The sequence below is a fragment of the Chelmon rostratus genome, chromosome 19 (genome assembly GCF_017976325.1).
Source record: "Chelmon rostratus isolate fCheRos1 chromosome 19, fCheRos1.pri, whole genome shotgun sequence".
NCBI classification, from domain to species: domain Eukaryota; kingdom Metazoa; phylum Chordata; class Actinopteri; order Chaetodontiformes; family Chaetodontidae; genus Chelmon; species Chelmon rostratus.
The window spans coordinates 21,802,967-21,825,557 of NC_055676.1; the positions used below are offsets into that span (position 1 = coordinate 21,802,967).

The 22,591-nt window shown below is 41.9% G+C and overlaps 1 protein-coding gene across 3 annotated transcripts in view; it reads right to left on the reverse strand.

Annotated features, from left to right (window-relative positions):
- Positions 1–22,591, reverse strand: part of mast4 (microtubule associated serine/threonine kinase family member 4) — a 102,285-nt gene that overhangs the window by 54,003 nt on the left and 25,691 nt on the right. The window lies entirely within an intron of this gene.

Below are 22,591 nucleotides of genomic sequence, written 5' to 3' on the forward strand. Positions count from 1 at the left end.
TTTTAGTTGGTTTAACAGCTCCAGGTGTTGATATCTTTATTGAAATCTACCTTCTTTAACCTTTTTTATTGTTTATGTATTTATCATTGTTCGTTTTTAATCTATTTTACTTGTTGCATCATTTCACTGTTGTCATTTCTATTTCTCACGTGCATTCATTTCTAATTGTTTATATTTGCACTGCCCTAATTCTGAATTGCAATAACCTGTATGAATGATGCTGTACAAGAAACGTTTTAACTGATAAGATTTTCTATTGACAATTTAAAACAAGTGATTAGACAAACTGAAATAAAAAATAAGATGGGATGGACGAAGCGTGGGCCGTGGACTTGTTCAGTGGTTTAGCAAGTAAAGTTTCATATCGGCTGTTGACAAAAACAGACCAATGAAGACAGGACACGTACGACATGCTACCAGTTATCCCTTGTAACATTGCCTTGTCTTTGGCGTCGAATGACTTCGGTTTGGTTGCTTGAGTTTGGACATCATGCCATCCAACTTGCCTTTGGGTAAATCTTCTGTAGTGGCTACCCAAGGAGAACTGAATCAAGGGCAGCTGGACTTGGTTGTAAATGCCTGAAAACATTGGGGAGCCCCAGGTATTTAACTTCTGTGGGGTTCTATCAAGGTCGTTGATACCACCTGGTTCATTGCGCTCCTGACTGTTGTAATGGCCTCGCAGCCAAATATGAATGAAACATTCACATTTGGCCTCACGTGAGAGCTCTGTCGACTGTCGTTTACACCTGGCCTCAGGTGACTTCAACGACTTTAACGATTGTCATTACACAGCCAGGAGCACTATGAACCAGGTGGTATCAGTGACCTTGAAAACAACCTTACACAGGTTTAATACCTGGGAGTCGGCACTAGTCAGTTAGAACTGAAGAAGCCTATTTGGACAAGAGGTTTTCAAGTTTCTACAATCAAGTCCAGTTGAGATTCAACCCTGCTTGGATTGCCGGACTACTTCATGACTGCTAACATATAGAGAGAACTCAGCAGGTGCTTTTGCGTGACTCCAGGACGGACTCAACAGAACACCTGGAAATATGTTGCTCAGCTCCTTCACGGAAATCAAACGACAAATTTCATTAAAAGACTCCAAAGAACATATTTATCTGACAGCTGCCAGGAAGGAAAAAGTAAAATCCATCAGAGCACAAACGATGCAGCAGCAGCATCTGTTGATGTGCCGGTGCCACATGGAAAGCCATGGAAACCAAGCACCAAAACCAGCCGCAGTGACAGACGAGCACACCGTGTACAGATCGCTGTATCCCCCTTAGACTTAACACAACTGTTTGTTTCATTACAGTGGTTTCGTGTAAAGAAGCAGGTTGTTTTATCACCTTCACAACATTTCCCTGCGCTCTTTTATATCAGCGGTGTGAAACAAATTCAAAGCTCTCCAGCTCAAATTATTTCAAATCTCTCCCTACTGGATCCATCCTCTCGCTGTAAAAGAGCACTGATAAATAACCCGGCTGGATCTGGTCTGTTTTGGGACAACAAATCCCACTTATTTGCTCATTAGACACTTCATTGTCTTAGAAGAACCTGATATGGGTGAGGTCCTTTGTCTCAAACAGTGGAGGACACTGAGCTGATGTGTATTGGCTGCCACAGTCAGCAGAAAAAGTGCTAATCCCCGCTCTCCCTTTGCTATCAATTAGGGCTTAATGTCTGGCCTCCCCTGCTGCCTACACAAGACCAAGGGCAGAGAGTTTCCTTGGGAGACATGACCGCAGCTCACACACTAATTACCAGCAGGGAATGACTTACACTGATGGAACATCCACCAATCACAGCACACCAAACAACAGTGTGAAGTCTGTAATAATGCAAAGACAATTTGAGAGCAAAAACATGATGATAATAAACTGATTTATTGAAACATGTACTTACATTAAATCAATTCATGGCTCAGTAAAATATTTACATAAGGTGAACTGAATGCTTTGTACTTGCTTATTTATGAATGAATAAGCAAAGCTTGTGTAAAGAAAATGGTCATTACTGACAGTGAGCGCACTCAAAGTGCCCTGTGTGACTTGGTTTTAATGGAACAGAGTGGTGAGATGCATTAAAAACACACACAAACTCAGCATCTAACTAAAGTTTAATTTACCCCCCAGTATAATAAAGCAACCCTGACTGAACAGACACTGGGAAACCAAATTAATATGCTTATTCCATCAAAACAAGACCACAGACAATGGTCTAGTTCATAAAATGATGCCCATAAACACAAAATAACAATATTATAGCCCACAACCACACTTATCACTCCAATCCTCAAAATCATTAAAAGTTAGAATCCATTTTTGATCCACCAGTCCTGGGGGCCACAGGTGTCCCCAGAAAGCCTGAGCTGTGAGGCGATGTCGTGGTCAAGTATTGTTTCTGACTCTGCTGGAATATCAGCCCCAAGAGCAGACAGGAGAAGTGAATCAAACTTGATGGGAACGGCAAAATTCAGAAAAGAGTCCTTAATTTCATAAGAACGTTTTCACGCTCGCTTGAGAAGTTTTTGCCTTTTTTGAAAAACAAAACTGTCAATGCACTAAATTGGAGATGGAGACACCAATAAGTTCTGACATAGCAACAAACGTCACGTGACTGGTCAGCTGTTTCAGCAACAACACCCAAAAAGAAGAAGCTGTCGTCTTCCTGGATATTCCCATAATGCGGGAAAACATGGACGACAGTACCAACAACATGGCCAACACTAGCTGACATGAAAGAACAGCTACAACTCGCCCAATTGAAACTAATTCCCCTCCATTCATCCATCCCTCAGGTGTCGACTCATCTTGTTTCCGGTCTTCAACGTTCTTCTTCTTCTACTCTGATTATTTTAGCCATGCGAGACATATCTTACACTGCCAAATTATGACGAAAGTACTCTCAAAATTTCGCTTGAAATTCGCTTGACAGTAGATGGAAACATGGCGAATGAGAGGCCGTCATGGGACCGATACATGCAGTACTGTTTCTGCATACCTTTTGTGCACATTTACAAAAACATGATAACTTACAATTTCAGATCTGTGAGTTTTCCATTCTACTGTAAACTGAATCGATTTGGATCTCATGCTGTGTAGTACACTTATAATTGGATGATGTTCCATAAGAAATGTATGGGAAGTACCACAGATTAAAGCTTCAGGTGCTGCATTTTCTTTTTAACCAAATCTACAACTAAATAGCAATTTAAAACAAAACTAAAATCCATTGTTAAAGTTTAAATGTATAATCTACAGGTGTTATCCAGCAAACTTCAAGGCTTGAGTTATGTATACAAACGCCAAAAAGTTTTAGCTTTAAATTAGTGAAGCAATGCCGTGTTTTTCAAAGCGAGTTTAAGACTTAACATAAATACATAAAGTATTTCCATTAAATTCAATGATCATTAAGAGGTTGGAAGCTGTCAAACAGCCAATACAAACCGAGAGTAATTGCAGGAAAACCTTTCATCTCTAAAGTTCTCCATCAGGAAAACAAACCGGTGATGAAAGTAAACCTTGTACATTTAATCACATATTTATTTATTACAATTCTGACGCGATGAACCTGAGATGGTTTATTGTTCCACGGGGTAAATGTCCATGAATGACTTCTAGCAACAACATTTCATCTCCAAGACACCACATCAAAGCTGTGGAACCGCTCTTGTAAAAAGGCCTATGTGTAATGGTTCATTAATAATTCCCCTTGATTTATTTTGGATTTTCCTAGATCTCAAGATCAAAAGTGTACTTGGTCGTACTGCAGTTTGCTGCTGACTGGCAGGAAAATCCCTATCCTCATATGAAGTCATTCTGTTCAGATCAACACCTTGACTGACGCCAGGGTAAAGGAAGTTACACCCTGCTAATCTTTCCTTTTGCATTTGGATGCTAGTTGAGTTTGTCTGCAATCATCAAGTGTGCCACTCAGGATTGACCAGATGTACGTGACTACCCTGCAATCATGGGCTACACTGATTCAGTACCCGTCACTCAGCAAATTGCTGCCTTGGCTACATGTAATTTTGACAGGTAAACAGATAAGGTGACACACGTAGACGCAAAAATCTGAAAACAAATGTTTTGTCTTTACAGCTCCTGCAACGCTGCTATCAAGAAACCAGTAATAACTGCTCAAAGACCAGCGAAGGTAAGCTGTAGTTTTCAGTGATTAGTCTGGAGCCCAGTTGTTAGGAGACACTGAGCACTTTCTTTATTTCTGAGAACAAAAGAAGAAGACAAGAAGAGTACACAGGAGGCTCCAGCCATGCTTGAAGCTCTGTGAGGCTGTATTTTAGAGGTAAGATCTTAAGCCCAAGCCCGACCCGGCCTAAAATGTCAATCATTACGTTCGGGTCGGGCCGGGTCGGGCTTCTCTCTCGCTGACTTTTTTTTTTTTTTTAAATAAATATATGTTTATAAAAATGTATACTAAAACGATACTAAACTACAGAATACTTGTTATAAAATAAATAATTTGGATAAAACAGAGAAGGCTAAACAGGAGCCGCAGAGCCAGAGCATGCTCTGCGCACGTGAACTTCGTCCTCTTAAAATTCTTCCCCTCCGCAAGTCCGCATCTGACCTGCTGGTATCCCCGATATGGAGCAGCAAGAAGTGAAGGATAAACTAAAGACAGGGGAACTGAAAAGGCAAACACCCACCGGTAAGAGTGAGGTGTGGACAAGCTTCAAATTGATTGTTGAAAATGCTACAGAAACTTGTGCTAATAAAACTTGCGTCTCTGTCTATTATCCATCCGTCATTGTTCTTCTTTGTCTCTCTGCCTCTCTCTCTCTTAAAGTGCCGCGCTAAATTCTTAAGGACGTACTGCTGCTGTGGTTTATGGCCCAATTTTCAACTCGTCAAAATGACGGACGGCCTTAAATTTTTCCCGTCAACTCTTAAAAAAATCCGTCAATGATGGAAAATTGTCGGTTAATGTAACCTCTGCAGACACAGAAATATAAAAGATGTAAATGTTTATTCAGTCTTGTTTAACTTAGATTTCGTTACAAAAGACAGGCTTTAATTTGTTATCATAAATCACCCCTCCTCCTCCCGAGTCCTCACAAATAAAATATGAAATTTCTGGTTTGCTTCGGGCTCGGGCCTGCAAATCACGTTAATTGGTCGGGCTCGGGCTGGGTCGGGCTTTAATACTCGCGGGCCTGGGTCGGGTCGGGCTGGATTTTTTGGGCCCGATCTTACCTCTACTGTATTTACAGGCACAGCTATGTTTAGAGCTAAATGCTAACATCAGTGTGCTAACATGCACAAAATAACAATGCTAGCATGCTGACCTGAGGCAGGTGAAAGTTCACCACTTTATCTTAGCGTGGGAATGTCATAATGCTTTGCAGGTTTTGGGTCATAAATACAAAAAGTTGGACAAATTGGACAAATTAAAATTTGAGCTGATGGTGGTGCAGAATGAAACATCAAACGATCACCAAAGCTCTTCCAGTTAATCCAGAGGGAAATATCTGTGCCGAACGTCATGGCAATCCATCAAGTAGTTGTTGAGATGTTTCAGTCAAAACCACAAATGTCAACCCACAAAACACAAAAGGTTTATGTTGTTTTCCACATGCTAAGGTCTGAAGGCCTTCACCCAAACTAAATGCTGCTCCAATGCCAGAGAGCTCAAGTGTATCTAGAGATTAGGAGAGGTCAAATAGATCAATAAAGTTGGTTATCTGCTCCCAACACGTGTGCAGTTCGGGAGGTGGACAGCCTAGACACACAAAAGTGATTGAAGATTGTCAAGCGCACACATTGACTTCAACTAGCAAACCGTCAATGATCTGAATTTTGATTCTGTAGAAGTGTGTAAGCGGCTGACTTTTATTAACCATGACAACTACATCAGTAAAGTCAAACCTACTGTCTGGAGTAATATCTTCCACCATTATGCCCAGCTCGATCTGAGAGATATTGATTTCTGCCCCAGCAGGGGGAGATTCAACAGCGACGCACACAGACACTGTTAGAAAGGCTTTACTGATTAAATCTGTTGGCATCCTCGCATTTCTCCTTGTAGGAGGATGTTAGGTGTCAAAAATGCTTAATCCACTGCCTCATCCAATGTTGCAAGAGGAACACAATTAATTTCAAGACTGGCACCGAACATAATGGCCCTCTAATTGGATGACGTCTCTTTTTTAATGAAGGGTTCCTTCTAATGTTGTGATAATGGAATCTTGAGGCCAAAATAAATGAATGAAGATATTCACAACTGTAGATCCTGGCTACTACCATTCACTTCACGGGCTCCATCCAACCAGCAGCACCCAGAGCCATGTGATTTGGTCCTGTTTGGAGGACCACTGGACAGTTATGGATCCTAACCCTATGTTGGACAAATCCGGGGCTGTCCTTGAAGACCAGAGCCATGAACACCACATATTTTTTAATGAAATTCCAGGAGAGCCATACCATATGTTTAAAACTAAAAATACAAGTAGGATATTTCGATGCAAATGCAGCATGGCGTGTGTTGACGTGCCGCTTTATATTTGAACGCTTCATAGATGCAATTTTATCATTGCATATTAGACACACCACAGAACCAGCTTTCTCCACAAAGGCAAATTCCTCTGTCCATTCCTGCAGAATGATACTCGTCGTCTTTTTTTCTTTTAGCCATCTTCTCAGAAGCGTGTCAAAAATTAGTTAGCTGACAGCGGGATTAACGACAAGCCGTAGTGCGCCCCTTTGCGCATGCGCACATCGACCGCTAATTTCGACAGCAAAATACGGCAGCCTCACTTAAACAGTGCCTGTCACTACCCGATCTGCGTTGCCTCATCTGCGTTGCCTTTGTGATTGATGGATAGATAGATAAATAGATAGACACAACGACATGTATGTTTGCCACTTTCCCACTGAAATGACTGCGAACCGGCTTTCTAGTCGCTGGCTCACGCGCGCAAAGGATTTGTCTGCGAGCCAGATGCGGCCGTCAAAAGAGCCACATCTGGCTCGCGAGCCATTGGTTCCCGACCCCTGAGTTATAGCTTTCTCTACTGCTTGCTCAACAACTGATTTTCCTCAAAAGACAACAGCACCATCTCATCAATCAGTTTTGGGGCTCCCGGTGCAGACAGGAGATATCTGGATTATGGATATCCAGACCAAGACTCCCTCCTCCATGCGCCGGCCATTGTTTACAGTCCGATTAGCAACTTGAGACACTTCTTCCTTTATAAGCAATTATCAGCAAATGAATGCGGATACATTTTTAAAAACCTAATAAAGGCTAAATCGTCGTCATATGATAACCTATGGGCTCCAAGATTTAATTTCAGCCAATGTGTTCAGCCTCTTTTGCTCTCCTGCATCTGCATGCAACCAAAGCCCGCTCAAAACGTGACTGGTCGCATTCACATGCAGATATCTGTTTGAGATTACCATGTCACACTGTAAATACTGGCTGGAGGATGCAATTGCACACCTGAAACTCAAGAGCTACATGTAGTGCATGCTAAGAAATATTCTGAAAGTTTCAGAAGATCTGGCAACCTTTTGTACTCCATTGTCAAAATGTGACAAGTGGCAGTTAATATGCGCGAGGACACACAACTAAAAGAGCATTAGAGTTCAGCAGAGACAGCCAGCCTCACCTGAAATAATAGCGCCTGCACCGACGACGAAAGGAATGATTGCGCTTTAATGAAACATATTAGCTTCGGGGAAAACGAGCAGAGGCGTTCATTCGCACAGCATGTAGAATGGGAACTGTTCACGAGACGAGACGCATCAGGATGTGTCTGATTCAGCTCAGCAGGCGATGCTGATTGATCGTACGCTTGCTATATGGTAATTAATTAGAGCAGCACATCACGATTTTGGGGGGGGGACCGAGTTTAAAGAAGTAGGAAAAGTCAGTAGTTCTCATTTTAAGCCAGCATGGACTGTCGCTCTCGCTGGTGAAAATAACAAATTTGGGAGTGCAAAGACAAATCACTCTGCAACACCACCACAGAACCGCGATAGCTTTTAATCGTTCATCAAGACCAGCGGGGCGACTGTTAATGACACACCAGCTTCAGAAGCTGTTCTGGATGTTCCAGTTTATATTTCATGCAAATCAAAAGTTTGAAAAATAATGTGCAAGAGTTAATTGAATTTTAGTTATTTATAATTATAAGCAACTAAATTTACTACAAGCAACTTAAAAAGAGAAAGCAGGATTTCAAAGCTTTCATCTCCAGATTTGCCCATTAATTGCTGACAAATGACAGACATCATGTCTAATCATGAGGCCTAAAAGTGCTGTTTAATAATGTTGGATCAGGCAACATCTACTACTGTTTGGAGATATATTACTGCTCATCTGTGTTAACACATTTCATTGCTGTTGCAGACACACTTGTTTCATAACTGCCACTGGTTCTTAATGAGGTTCTGTCAAAACGCCAAATGTACACTGCATATCATCTTTATTATGCACATCACTGACGTTCACAACTTACTGATGTCTTCACTCACGCTTTAATGTGGACCGGTGTCTGTTTGTGTTTCACAGGAGCAAATGCAAATGACAGAAGTGATGCACAAACTCTGGGACAGAAGGGATAAACAGCTGGAGATGACAGCGGACTCTTAACTACTAAAGACGTCCCTCCAGTTTGAACAGGAGGTGCTGTTAGGACACCAGAGAGATGAGAAGTGTGCAGTCACTAATAACCGGTGCCACAAGTTTTACAACCCAAAATCCAAAAAAGCTGGGACGCTGTGTGAAACATAAATAACACAGAATTTGATATTTGCTATATAATGTGAGATAAACTCAATTAACTCAACAAAATATTCAATGTTTTATCTCATCAGCTTCATTGATTTTTGCAAATATCTGCTTATTCTGAATTTGATGCAGGAGCAACTAAAGACTGAGAAAGATGTGGAACGCTTCAAAAACACCTGTTTGGATCATTCCACAGGTAAACAGGTTGATTGGTAACAGGTGATAGCATCATGAATGGATACGAAAGGAGCATCCTGGAAACGCTCAGTCGATCTCAAGTGAGGATGGAGGTAAGATTGGGGCCAAAAAATCCAGCCCGACCCGACCCAGGCCCGCGAGTATTAAAGCCCGACCCAGCCCGAGCCCGACCAATTAACGTGATTTGCAGGCCCGAGCCCGAAGCAAACCCGAAATTTCATATTTTATTTGTGAGGACTTGGGAGGAGGAGGGGTGATTTATGATAACAAATTAAAGCCTGTCTTTTGTAACGAAATCTAAGTTAAACAAGACTGAATAAACATTTACATCTTTTATATTTCTGTGTCTGCAGAGGTTACATTAACCGACAATTTTCCATCATTGACGGATTTTTTTAAGAGTTGACGGGAAAAATTTAAGGCCGTCCGTCATTTTGACGGGTTGAAAATTGGGCCGTAAACCACAGCAGCAGTACGTCCTTAAGAATTTAGCGCGGCACTTTAAGAGAGAGAGGCAGAGAGACAAAGAAGAACAATGACGGATGGATAATAGACAGAGACGCAAGTTTTATTAGCACAAGTTTCTGTAGCATTTTCAACAATCAATTTGAAGCTTGTCCACACCTCACTCTTACCGGTGGGTGTTTGCCTTTTCAGTTCCCCTGTCTTTAGTTTATCCTTCACTTCTTGCTGCTCCATATCGGGGATACCAGCAGGTCAGATGCGGACTTGCGGAGGGGAAGAATTTTAAGAGGACGACGTTCACGTGCGCAGAGCATGCTCTGGCTCTGCGGCTCCTGTTTAGCCTTCTCTGTTTTATCCAAATTATTTATTTTATAACAAGTATTCCGTAGTTTAGTATCATTTTAGTATACGTTTTTATAAACATATATTTATTTAAAAAAAAAAAAAGTCAGCGAGAGAGAAGCCCGACCCGACCCGACCCGAACGTAATGATTGACATTTTAGGCCCGACCCGGCCCGAAATTCGGGTCGGGTCGGGCTTGGGCTTAAGATCTTACCTCTAGGATGGAGCGAGGTTCAGCACTGTGTGAACACATGAATGTATAAAGGAGATTAATACATGATCTTAGGAACACTTCAGAAAACTGTCAGTAAACACATCATCAAGGCTGGAATTCATCAATTAGTAGGAAGACAATAAAAAGCTGTAATTTACTGGGAAGAATATGGGGGTGAATATGGCACATTCAGCCCAGTTTATATGGAGATCAGAACAACAACAAACTAAGAAACAGAGGTTGTCAGATTGAGAGGCTGATGTGTGCACAGATACAGTTATTCCACCTCTAAGTAGTTTGTCTCTCCCTCGGTAAGCCAGATCAAATCTAGATAAATTACCCGTCTTTATACAACTTTCAGAAGAGCAAACACGAGGCAGCAGCTGGGATCCACACCAGAGGCTGCCATTATACACAAGCTACACACTATTACCAACAGTCTGTGTGCAGCGTTTCATTTTCAATCATACTGGCATCTCTTCTGTTTAAGTTAAAATAAGTCCTCCATTTGGCTCAATTACATAAAAATATCAAAGCAAAATACGCTGAAAAGTTCATTTTCTATCTGTTTTTGTTGCAAATGTGCTGAAATTCAAACAGCCTCCACAAAAAACATGTGGCATTAAACTCTAACCCGCTGATGAAGGCTGTTTTCTTTTGTCATTATTCTTTCTCAAGGTGAACTTTATCTTTGAATCTGACCGCAGCATCAATGAGAGGCTGCTGGAGCTGATAGAAACTCGCTGTCTTGCTGAAGGACACTTCAGTAGAGAGGCTGCTTACCTCCTCCAACTAAAGAAAGGCTGTCCGATTCACTTGTCCCTCCCAGATGAGAGCTTTTCTTTGGCGCTTCAGTAGCTGTTTCTCTTGTCAAATTACCACAAAAAAAACATTTCAATGACTGCCTCCATCATGGGAATAGCATTTTTTATCTCCTGTTATGTTATGTTAGAATTTATGGGTCAGCGTTAAAAAAAGTGCTCAAAAACGTGCAATTTTCTGGTGCTGCACCATCATGTTCTGTCAGACAGACTGTATCTCACTAGGTGGCTCACACCACTTCACACAAATGGCTCTTTAGAGGCAGACGATGTCACCGCGCTCGCCTGGATAGCTACCTTTTATTGTGAGGCGGTGCTAGATGTCACAAGTACAGTAAAGCTCACAATGCAATGCAGCGGCTTCTGACAGGCTGCTCCTAATTAAGATGAAGGGCATGCATAGCTGCTGTAGGCGCTATTAAAATCTACAGAAAATCCTACAAATTGTAAATAATGAGGGAACATTGCGGCTTTACGCCCTCAAACCCGGCGAGACCAGTGACACAGAAGTACAAGAAATCTTTTGTGAGACATGGAAGTGGAGAGCAGAGGTGCTTGTTTTACTTTAAAGTTACATGGTGCTATCATTACAGATACTCTGCTATAGATATAATGACATATTTATAAGTCAACGTGAGCAACATATTAGGACGATTATTCGCGTTTATTAAATTAGACATTGACAGGCTAAGATTTATTTTAAATTTCGTGAATTAGAAATATCATCGAGGTCGGCCAAACCCTGAACTAAACATAGAGGTTTACTAACGTACTTCAAACATGGATGCACATATAGAGCTGGGCAGTATGGCCTAAAATTCACATCAGGGTGAAATCTGCAGCACAGTATCTTCAAATTTCCATATAAATGCTTCTGCAGGGGTAAAGCACTGCAGTTGTTACTATTGTACCTTTCAATGTATTATAGGACATATATCACATATTAAATAAGTATTTTGAGAAGACTTATTGTGCAACACTGCGATAATAAACGTTAACACAAAACCTTCCCCTAGCGAATATTTTTCTGCTCTCGTCATTTGATGTCTGTGGAGGACGCTTTGTTTTTGCTTTCGTCATATTCCAGAATGTGTTGTGATTTGAGGTGTTGGATTCAGAGATTTCTTGTATTTACCACTGTGGTCCAACTTAATTCGCAGATTATTGCTTTCTGCTTGTTGTCTGACTTCTTAAACCTCAACTATGTCCATAAAATGGAAGCTGTGTGGCGGTGCATCACATCAACCTGATAGTTCTCTACTCTTATTCACCACGAACACAATGTAAAAGGAAATGCACAAGAGCGTCACATGAATATACCTTTTCTAATTCTAATCAGAAATCATTATCATCATTCTTTATGTGTGTCCAGACAAGCAAACAGAAGCTGCGACAGACTGAGCTGAGCGCACTTTAGCTGAGAGGTTTATTTAGAGAACTCATTAATGGTTCTGATAGCAGGAAACAATAATTCTCCCGCGTGCTTGTTGGTTAGTCTGCGATTGTTTTCGACGAGCCTAAAAATAAATCCTGCACACTGTCACGTTCATTAGGCATCAACGCGAACACTAAAGCTTCCTCTTCTTGTGCTTCGTGATCGAAGATCAAATCAAAGTTTTGACATTTTCATGCTAAAGTTCACTAAATCTTTTATCACATGCAGCATTTTTATACAAAGTACCAGAGTACAAAATTAATTATTTTTGAATAATTAATTTGATTATTTTTTCTAAATGATGCTGCTTGACTTTGCTGGACCTCATAACAAAATGGAATTTAATCAATCAATATCAATAATATATATTAATAATATAGAATATAAAAAATAATTTTTTGTGGGAAACACACTTATTTGCTTTCTTGCAGATAGTTAGAGGGGTAGATCAATACTACACTCATGTTTGCCCATTAAATAACACCCAGCAGCCAATTAGCTTAGCTTAGCATGATGACTGGAAACATTCCAGATTACAACCTCCCCTAAAAACCACAATCATTCTTACAATTGGGTTTTCAAATGGATTAAACAAACAAGATTAAACATGACTGCTGGAAGAGGGATTTTGTTACCTTTGGACCTGTTTCCAGTCTTATGCTAAGCTAAGCTAACCAGCTGCTGATGGCAGCTTTGTATCTAACAGTCAGATATGAGAAAGATATGAATCTTCTGATTTAACTCCCTGCGAGAAAGCACATTTCCCAAAATGTCAAACTATTGCTTTAATAGATTAATAAATAAACAGTCTTGAACACAGTTCTGATGGAAGTGTTTGATAAACCCAGTTACAAAAAAACGTTGTTGGTTTCTCCAGAGAAATCCATTAAGACCATCAAAAAAAAAATTCAAACTGCAAAAATGAAATGTCAGCATTTCAGCTGTCTAATTTTCAGATAGATCCATAATCGCAGAGGAACACATTGACACCACATTTGTGAACATGAAAGTCAAATTTTGCCAGCTTCACTCTAAAAATTTCCTCAACGGCTAAATAATTAAAACGTTACAGAAGAAAAATCTGTTCTCAAACAGGCAAAGCTCACCTTTGTTTATTATGAAACGAATGTTGGAGCATGAAAGCAGTTTTATTGGTTAAATCCATCAGCCAGAGTGCAGCCTCATTCAAACAAACGGCACAAACAAGGGATCGCAGCGAGCTTCTGATTCAAAACACATGCAGCAGTTTGAAGTAAATTTAAAAAAGGCTCCTTTTTAAATAAATTATTCTGTAAGTGGCCTGAATTAGAGCAAATTATAAATCAACTTCAATGTACTCTTTTCTGTAAAAGCCACTGCAGAGTTTGTCAGCTCGGCTGGAGGAAATGAGTAATGTCTGAAAGGTCCTGGATTAAAAATGACCTGACATGTGGTGTAAAACACGAGTGATTTCATATTTCAGAACACGCTGTCCTCCCTTCCCACCTGCACTTATATCTTTATATCTCATGTTATGGCAGAGGGATGGCAGCAACAATTCGATCAAGTGCATCATTTGTTTGGACTGTTGTCCCGAACTCTGCTTACAATTCAATTAGGATTTTTGACACAAAAGCGAAAGCCTCGACGCACACCCCATTATCATAAAAAGTCAATAACGGACATGAAAGCCCTCCACACAACATAATCAATCCAGCTCCATGAGTGCACATCTCTCGTTCCCCCTGCTGGCAGCCGACACGGATGAAATGTGAGGCTGTTTGGAAAGTAACACTGCGAGGACGCAAATCTATTTCTGCCGTCATCGTTTCCAGATCTGTCCGAAGAAACAAAGTAGTGAAGATTCAAACACCGGCAGCCTCTTTTCAGTCGATCCTAACCATCCTCCTCGGTGCATCCGCTGAAAAATGTCTTCACAGTTCTGCCAAGAGATTCTCTCACATGCAGGACGCGAGCACCGGCAGAGCCGAGACGCTGCCCACTCGGTGCCGCCAAGTGTTTGCACAGAAGGGTCTCAAAGTCCTGACTGTGTTCTGCTAAAAGAGCAACACGGGAGCCTCACGAGCTACGAATACACTCAGCACAAAGTCGCCCTGCAGCTCAAACCCACACACAGCCACCGCTACGTTTGCTTGCCTACCTGTAGCCCCCGTCTCCTCAGAATGCTGGACTCATCCATGGCACAGAGCCCCGGCTTATCATGCCTCCCTACCGGTGCGAAGCCATGCTGCACTGCCTGGCTCCAGCCTCCCGCTCCCTCCCTCCCTCCCTCGGGCTAAATCTGATCTTAGCAGCTGCTAAACACTTCCATCAGAACTTATCTGATTGGAGGGGGGCGGTCAGCTGACACCTCCTCTTGTTCCTCTCCTCTGTAACTTCAGGAGTGAAGGAGAGATGGAGCGAGGGAGAGAGAGAGAGAGAGAGAAGGGGAGAATGGAGAAGATAGGCAGTTCTAATTTAGCGTAGCAGCAGGCGGGGGTGAGTAGGTGGGGGGGGAGTACCGGGGACAAGTGGGAGCCCCAAGACTCATTTCTCCAAGCAGCCACGCTTTTTGGGCGCCCTAGGTGACCATGAAAATGAGAGGATATCCTTCCCAGCATTGTTCTGCTCCAACCTCAACAATGAATCTGGCATCCTGTCTGCAGCAGGCAGGCAGGCAGGCAGGCAGGCGAACCAACCTTAGACCGGCGTAGGAAACGTGACAGCTGAGACTCACGCTAAATGCAGAAATCATAAGAGGAAAATAACAGCCACTCAAAGTAAAAAATGTCTGTCCAACACCAGCTGTGAGAACACACAAACTGCTGTGGACCAATTTGTAGAGCAGAGACGCGTCTTTCATTCCAAACAACCCGAACAGTGCGTCATTATCATGCAGCCTGTCATGTGTACAAGTGCATATACCCTGTGTCAACCTCCCGCGCTCCGCCAGCTCCACCCGGAGATGAGTTTTGAGGCACTCAGCAAGTGACCACAGATCTTCACACTCACTAACTCATGTCCCCACACCCCGCTGCATTATTAGCATTTGGGAAATAAGTTGTTTCCGAACGCCGTGCCGCCAACTCCATCCTGCAATTTCGCATTCTGTTTCAGTCTGTGTTTTTCTTTGCGCCCCCTCCCTTTCTCTTTTTCCACCCTCTCTTACTCATTTCCATTCACTGTGCTACTGCTCTGTGAATATTAAGTGGGCCCCTTCCATTCTCCTCATCTCCAGCCAAGCTCAAATGATTTCTCTTAGAGAGCATGGCCTGGAATGACAGCCAGTCGCCACTGCAGGTGGCGGAGGAGTTGCACGGGGCTGTCACACAGGTGACCACTACATCAACTTTTCCCATTTTGAAACCTGTGCAACAGCAGGCTGATTGAGTGTTGCAGAGGCTGGGGCGACCGTCATTTGTGCTGCTGTGCCGATAACAGTGTCGGGAGAAGAAAGCCCAGGTCTGAGCTCGGGTAATCAGGCTGTTTTTGAATAAACCTCTTAAGACCTCAGAGGACGAGGATTACAGTAGTCAACTTTTTCAGCTTGAACAATGCCCTCAGGATTACCTGAGGGGAATTAAAGAATCCCGTTCCGTTCAACTGACTGGTCCTGACTCATTGCTCGGTCTGCTCAAAGGAGCAATTAAGAAAATCCCACATTGGACTAACAATGAAGATGAGAAGCTGCAACACAGAAAAGGCCTCATTTGTCTTATTTAATATAGCAAGTCCCAATTTCTCTATTGCACATAGCGGCTGTAACGAGCACTGCAGCCTAAACTAGAGACACCATACTGGAAACAATTAGCAAACGAACTCACTCAAATTTTATTGTCAACAACTTTGATCAATTTATCAAGGAGAGTCTACGGCCATGTTAGCGGCTCTGCGACGCTGCACTTTGCACAGCGGTGCTTTCAGAAAAATGCCAACATCAGCATGTTAGCACGCTCAAAATGACAACACGAGCATGCTTGTGTTAAACAGACATACCATGTTCATAATTTAGCATGTTAGCATGTTAACATTCGAGGAGAAGTCATTAGGATTCGTGTCTGGTAGCCATGAATGTCTGTACAAAATTTGGTGCCAGATGTTGACATATTCCACGGAATAAGCTAAAATTTTGAGCTGTTGGCGATGATACAAGGGTCATGTGATGCATTATTAGTAATTAGGATACATCATCTGGGCGCCATGAATGTCTGTACTAAATTTCATGGCAATCCATCCAGTAGTTGTTGAGATACACCTGGACAGACAACACTGCCGTCATGGCTAAAAATATCAAATATGTGTTAGCTCAGGCTAACAAATGGAGTTTTGCATTACTGGCTGTAATAAAAAAGTAATAACGACAATAATAATTACTAACAGACAGCTTTTTGTAAAAATGACACAAGGTAAAGCTGCTTTGAGTCAGGTCTCAGGCAGTTACGAGGGCAGACTGTTTGTGCCAGCAGCCTTGGAGCACAGCCACAGAATAGCCTCTGGGAAAAGTCCAGGGGTTGCCTGTGACTCATTTCCTCCTGGCAGGTGGGCAGCTAAGGTTGTTTCCTCTGCCTTTGGAGAGAAAAAGGGAGAGGCTGGCACTGAAAGCATGCAGAGAGTGCTGATTGAGTGACCCGCAGCCTCTGCTCTGCCCGAGCTTATCCGACCGGGAGGCAACCTGCAGATGTAAGGCAAGCAGAGGAGGGACACCGGCCTGTGAGGGGAGCGCTGAGAAAAGGAAGAGTCAATTCCCTACATGCAAAGAATCCATCTGTCCAAAGCCAAACGAGTTAGAATATCCAGCCACGATAAAGCCCTGTAGAGAAAGTCTTTAACCTTGACAACAAGCACAAAGATAGTAACCAAGAAGAGCCAACAGTTGCAATGCATCACTCTCGATTCCGCTCCGTTTTTCCAGTTTTGAATAAATCCCAACAGCCGCGTAAATGTATGCAATCACAAGATGAAAACGATGTCAGCTTGAGTCCACTTGGAAAAATCCAGCAGGCTTTCTTCTCAATTCATTTTCCTCAGTTTCAAAGACACAAAGTCACACTGTGCACAAGATGCCGACGCATTTGAATCTCAGAACAGAGAAAATTGCATCTCAAACAGAGCGGATGACAGGGGTGGAACGTCTCAACTGCAACTACTTTACCGAGAGTGACAGTTTCATTTATATCCCACCCATATGTTTACTGTAACATGCTGCATGGTTTGTAATATTGGGACGTGTGCTGCAAATATATTTCCAGAGCTGCTCAGTGGAACATAACAGGGACGGTGGGAACAAAAACGGAGATCAGAGAACCTCGTGAACCTGATGCTCCATGTTTTCATGCAGTAAAGGTAGTGTTGCTGTTCCACAATGCTGCTGAAATACCACAACACACGGGCTCTAATAACGCACAGCTTGGTTAAAGATTTAGTTGGAGGGTTGATTCAGCTTTAATCTCTTCTTTTTACAGTTTCTATAGATAGATAGATAGATAGATATACTTTATTTATCCCAAGCTGGGAAATTGCAGTTTCTAGCTTTGTACATGTGTGTGCGCGCATGTGTTTGTGCGTTTAACAGGTTTACAATCACAGCAACACCTGAAATGATTAATTTTTCTGTTCAACACAGGAGTTTGCTGATTGAGTAATTAAAATGCATATACAACAGTACATACATACATACATATACATATATATATATATATATACACACACACACACACATAAACACACACACCACACACACACACACACACACACACAACAGATCAATAAGGTGCTTATTTTCCACTCTTGTGTTTTTAGTGTAGTATTTTTTATATTAGATGTGGGCTGATATTAAAAAAACAAGACAGACTGTTCAGTGTTGACTGAAAAATCTATGATATTTATAAAAAAATTGTATGGACACCACAGCACCTTCTGTTTGTACACATAAACTGCAGTTCATTCCTTTGCAACAGCAACCTGATATCAGCAAAGGACATCGCCGACTACAATTATGAGGGAGAATGAGAGTCCACAAAGGCACAACATCAGGATTATGACAGTCTTATCTCCATATCACACCAGAGGTGAAGTATTGATTTTCTGCCAAAGAGCATCACAATCAAGAGAGATGTGCCATGCTTGTCAAAGAGCCATGCACACCCAGGGGCATGATGGGAGAGCACAAAGGAAGGGGGTGGAAAAAAAAAAAAAAAAAGAAGCAAAAAGCAATAACAGGAGTCCTGTGAGGCAAAGGGGGGCGAAACATGGCTGACAAAAGCAAACAAGTCTTAAACCTGCAATGAAGGTGCGGACAAGCAGGACAGGAGGGGTAAATGAAGTAACACTCCTATTGTCTGTGTATTACACTGTTCTAATATTTATATAACAAATAATCAATATAAAGAGCAGCGTTAACCAAACGTTTTCCATCATTGACTGAATTTCAGAAGACTCTGAAGGCCTTTTGTCATTTTGATTGATTAGAACACTGGGGGCAATTTGCAGCACTATCAATACCCACATGTAGACCACCTACAGTAGACCCCCCCCCGTCCAGGTGGCAAGTGTGCATATCAGCTTGGCAGGCTACATTGCTACATAGCCTAGCTATCGCAAAATGTCCCTACAGCTGAGCTCCTGTGGAAAGTTTGCATCCATCAGGAGGAAGGTTTGAGATCAGGCGAGGCTACAGCAGGTCAGTGGAGTTCAATCAGTTTCTGGGAAACGGTTTGTTCATTCTTTAATCGTAATTCTGCAAAACTGAGTCGTTCATATTTGCCTGTTTAGGCTCAGAGGCTGCAGTGTTTTAGTGCACTCTGTGGTCGCTGCAGAAAATTAAAAAAAAATCTTTCATCTGCTTTGTGAGGTGTTGACATGAGAAGTGACCTCACAGTCTGCGCATAATCTGCAAGTTTGTTCTATATATGAGCTTTTATTGTGATTTAATTTTAAAACTTACATGCAATAACATAGAATATCTCACTGTCTCATTATCACTAAAAATTAAAATCAAAATGACGGGTAATAACGTCAAAATGACGACAATGACAACAAGAAAGCACATCCTCTCATTAGGAGGTGTACATTCTGCCATGGATCATATGATTATATATAAATAATTAAGGATACCACAGATATTTAGGTTGAACTAGAGCTGAAACAATTCGCAAATCAAATGACTATTGACAGAAAACTAATCGGCAACTACTTTGATAGTTGATCATTCTTGCAGCTCCTGCACTTGGCCACAGTGTGATTTCCATATTATTACTCCTACATCTAAACTTCATGCTGCCCAAATTCAAACTCTTCTGCAATGTTGTTCTGCAGCTTTGCCCACTAGCATTTCCATTTCTATCTATGAGTGAGTTAACCGATAGGTCAAAAGGTGATGTGGTCTGTAGCACCACTATGCTTCATTTCTAACAGTATGGGACACATTTTACCTACATATGCATGCAGGCTTCTGCAGTTTGGATGCTAAACTTTGATGCCATACTTCTATTAACCCCTCATCCCTTTACAGAACCGACAAATTAAATGATAATTAAAATAACTGGTTATTGCAGCTCTAGAAGATTCATCAGCTCATAAAGCAGCAGTGAGTATCTACACTTACGGTGACGGTCAAGGAAGTTCATGCTGATATATTGTCTCATTCAGGTTGTGAATAACAATTATCCGACTGAGGAAGAGAACCTTCCCTGCAGATATTTTAACTACAGAAGCCCTTCGGCTTCTTCAGTGACGCTGGAGAACTGTGAAGTAATATAAAGTGAATTATGCCCTGTTACATAATGGAGAACAAAATCTCAAATTAAGCACCACATCCTGCCAGAAGACCTTGAGATGATTTTTTTTAACAATACTGCCACTTTCCTAGTTTTTCCTAGTTTAAAAAAGTTAAATACAGCTTGAACCTAAACCAGCCACATTTCAAATTTGCCCATTTCAAACTGAATGAACAGTAAACACTTCAACAGCCAACTAAATCTCTTCAGAGAGGATCATATCTGCCAAATCTGACTGCAGTTAGAGTTGACAACAATCACATGTGCATAGCTTATGAGATGCAGCCTCACAGTGAGTAATGTTGGCGGTCTGCCATTCATTCATTGTCACCGAGGCCAGGGATCTGTTTCCCCAGTCATATAACCATCATAATGAAAAAAGCCAGCATGAGCATCATCGTTGCTAGTTTAAAAGGACACTGAAGATGTTGTTTGGACACCACTTATGTGATGCAACAGACCCTCTAAAACAGAGGCAAAAGAGACTCACGAACTGAGAATTAAAAGTCTGAGAGGAAAATAAACAGCACCTTCCACCAGAGTCTAGAAGCTGAGGCGTTTGTCTCTCTCAAGGTCAACCAATGACCGTTGCTGTAGATGAAGCCCTGCGGCGTCAGCGCAGCCGACCAAAAGATGCCGTTCACATGTAGCAACGCATCAGCCATTCAGCTTGTGTCTACACATGACGATATCTGAGCAGCGGTCACCAGCATCTCATTTTCTCATGGTGCCAACCACCGAGTCGCAGAGGGCATGCCAACAGCGGTAAGAATAATAACGAGGATGAGACGACATCTGAACTCCACGCAACATAAAGGTGATCCTCTATTACATTTGACTGCATGCTGCATGCATTCGAATAACAGCAGGGAAGAGTTAAAAGAAAAGAACAAACGGGGCTCAGTTAGAATAAAGGCACGGTGTTGGCAAGCATTAGTCTCAACCAGTCCAGTCACCTGAGGACTCAGTCGACAGGCAGAGTCTAAACTGTTCGCTTTTAGCCTCGAAAGCATTCATTAATCATTAAGACCGACAGCTCGGCTTTCTTTCAATGATAGTGCTGAACAGAATTTGGGCATAAATTGAAGGAATTAGTTCATGTAAATTTTTGAGAGGCTGCTCCAGCTGTTGAATGATCGCCCTTTCAAAGTGAATTTCTTGCTAAACTAATTAATGCATGCAGTACATTTGTAATTTATCTAATAAAGCCACGGCACTACAGCAGCGCTTTGTTGTAGTTTTGGGAAAAAGTTCCTCATAAAGCCACCATGAAAGTCTTGTGTGCAAAACTCTACTCACAATGAATTATTTCACATGGCAGCGGATGAACCAGTTGATAATCGGTCTCATTTTTCTCTTTTTCTTATTTTTGTAGGTGGAGGGGTGCAGCATTGCACATAGTGGTGCACCGTCAGTGTGCCCTGCACCCCTGCAACAAGCTGAATTTCTTTTTTTATTTATGTTTTTTTTTTTTAAAGATGACATTATTTGGTATTTCTACTTTTAATAGAAACAGGAAAGGCGGAGGAGAGAGGGGGCGTGACATGGTTCAGCCTTGATGCCTTGGTTCACACACTACCAGGTGAGCCCAGCAACAGGCCCAATTATAACCATCTATCTGTGGTCCCATTTGCTGAATGAAGTCTGATGAAAAGACTGTGCCAGCCTTGCAGGTCCTCCTGACCTTACAGCCAATTCCATTAACTGATTCAGGGCTCAGAGCACACAAAGTGCACTTAGATCAAATACTCCTCATGTTCAATATGAGCTGATAATTGTGATGTCTTGGTAGATCCGTGCAACGGTGTCTAGACAGATTTATTTATTCCAGGGTAGGTGGAGTAATTGCATGCGGCTCGAGACCCTTCATCTCTCCTGCTGAAGTGCCCTTGAGCAGTACACCAGCTGACGGAGCGCTGCAGTGTAGCTGATCTCATCCTCCGACCTTCATGTGATGTCTGGCAAGTAAATAAGCGCCTGCAGGGATGAGTGGAGCGTTATTCTAAAACACAAATATCCTAAAATACTGGCAAAGTCAGAGATGTTAAAGACTCTTTCAGGTCATAACACATCGACTGGAGGACTTATCCACTGGAGCACCAGTATGTTACAGGGAATGATGTTTTTATTCACTCTGCAGGACACAATAAGCAAAGGGATTAATTTGTGGCTTTTAACAGCACAAGAATACATATGTTTTACCTGTGCATACTGAAAATGCACTAGCGCCCCCCAGTGTACAAAATTAGTTCAGATATTTTGTACTAAAACCAGGTTCACAGATGAAATCATTGAAATAACGTGAGCTGCCTTCAGTACTTATATTACTAAGTAACTGCAATGCTATATGGTTTATTTTCAAATAAATTCTCAAAACCAGTCCTCAGGATCACGTATTGTAGAAGTGGTATTATGTTATTCGTGTGAACAGGGTCACCATGATGTCATCTGAAAATTTAGACCTGTTCTCGTTCAGGCTACACCTCCTTTCTGGGTCGACCCACTCAGATCACTAATGGTTTAAGTGAGTTATCCAAATATTCAACTCTAAAACCACCCCCACACGAGCGCAGATGCACAGATTTATGCACACACAAA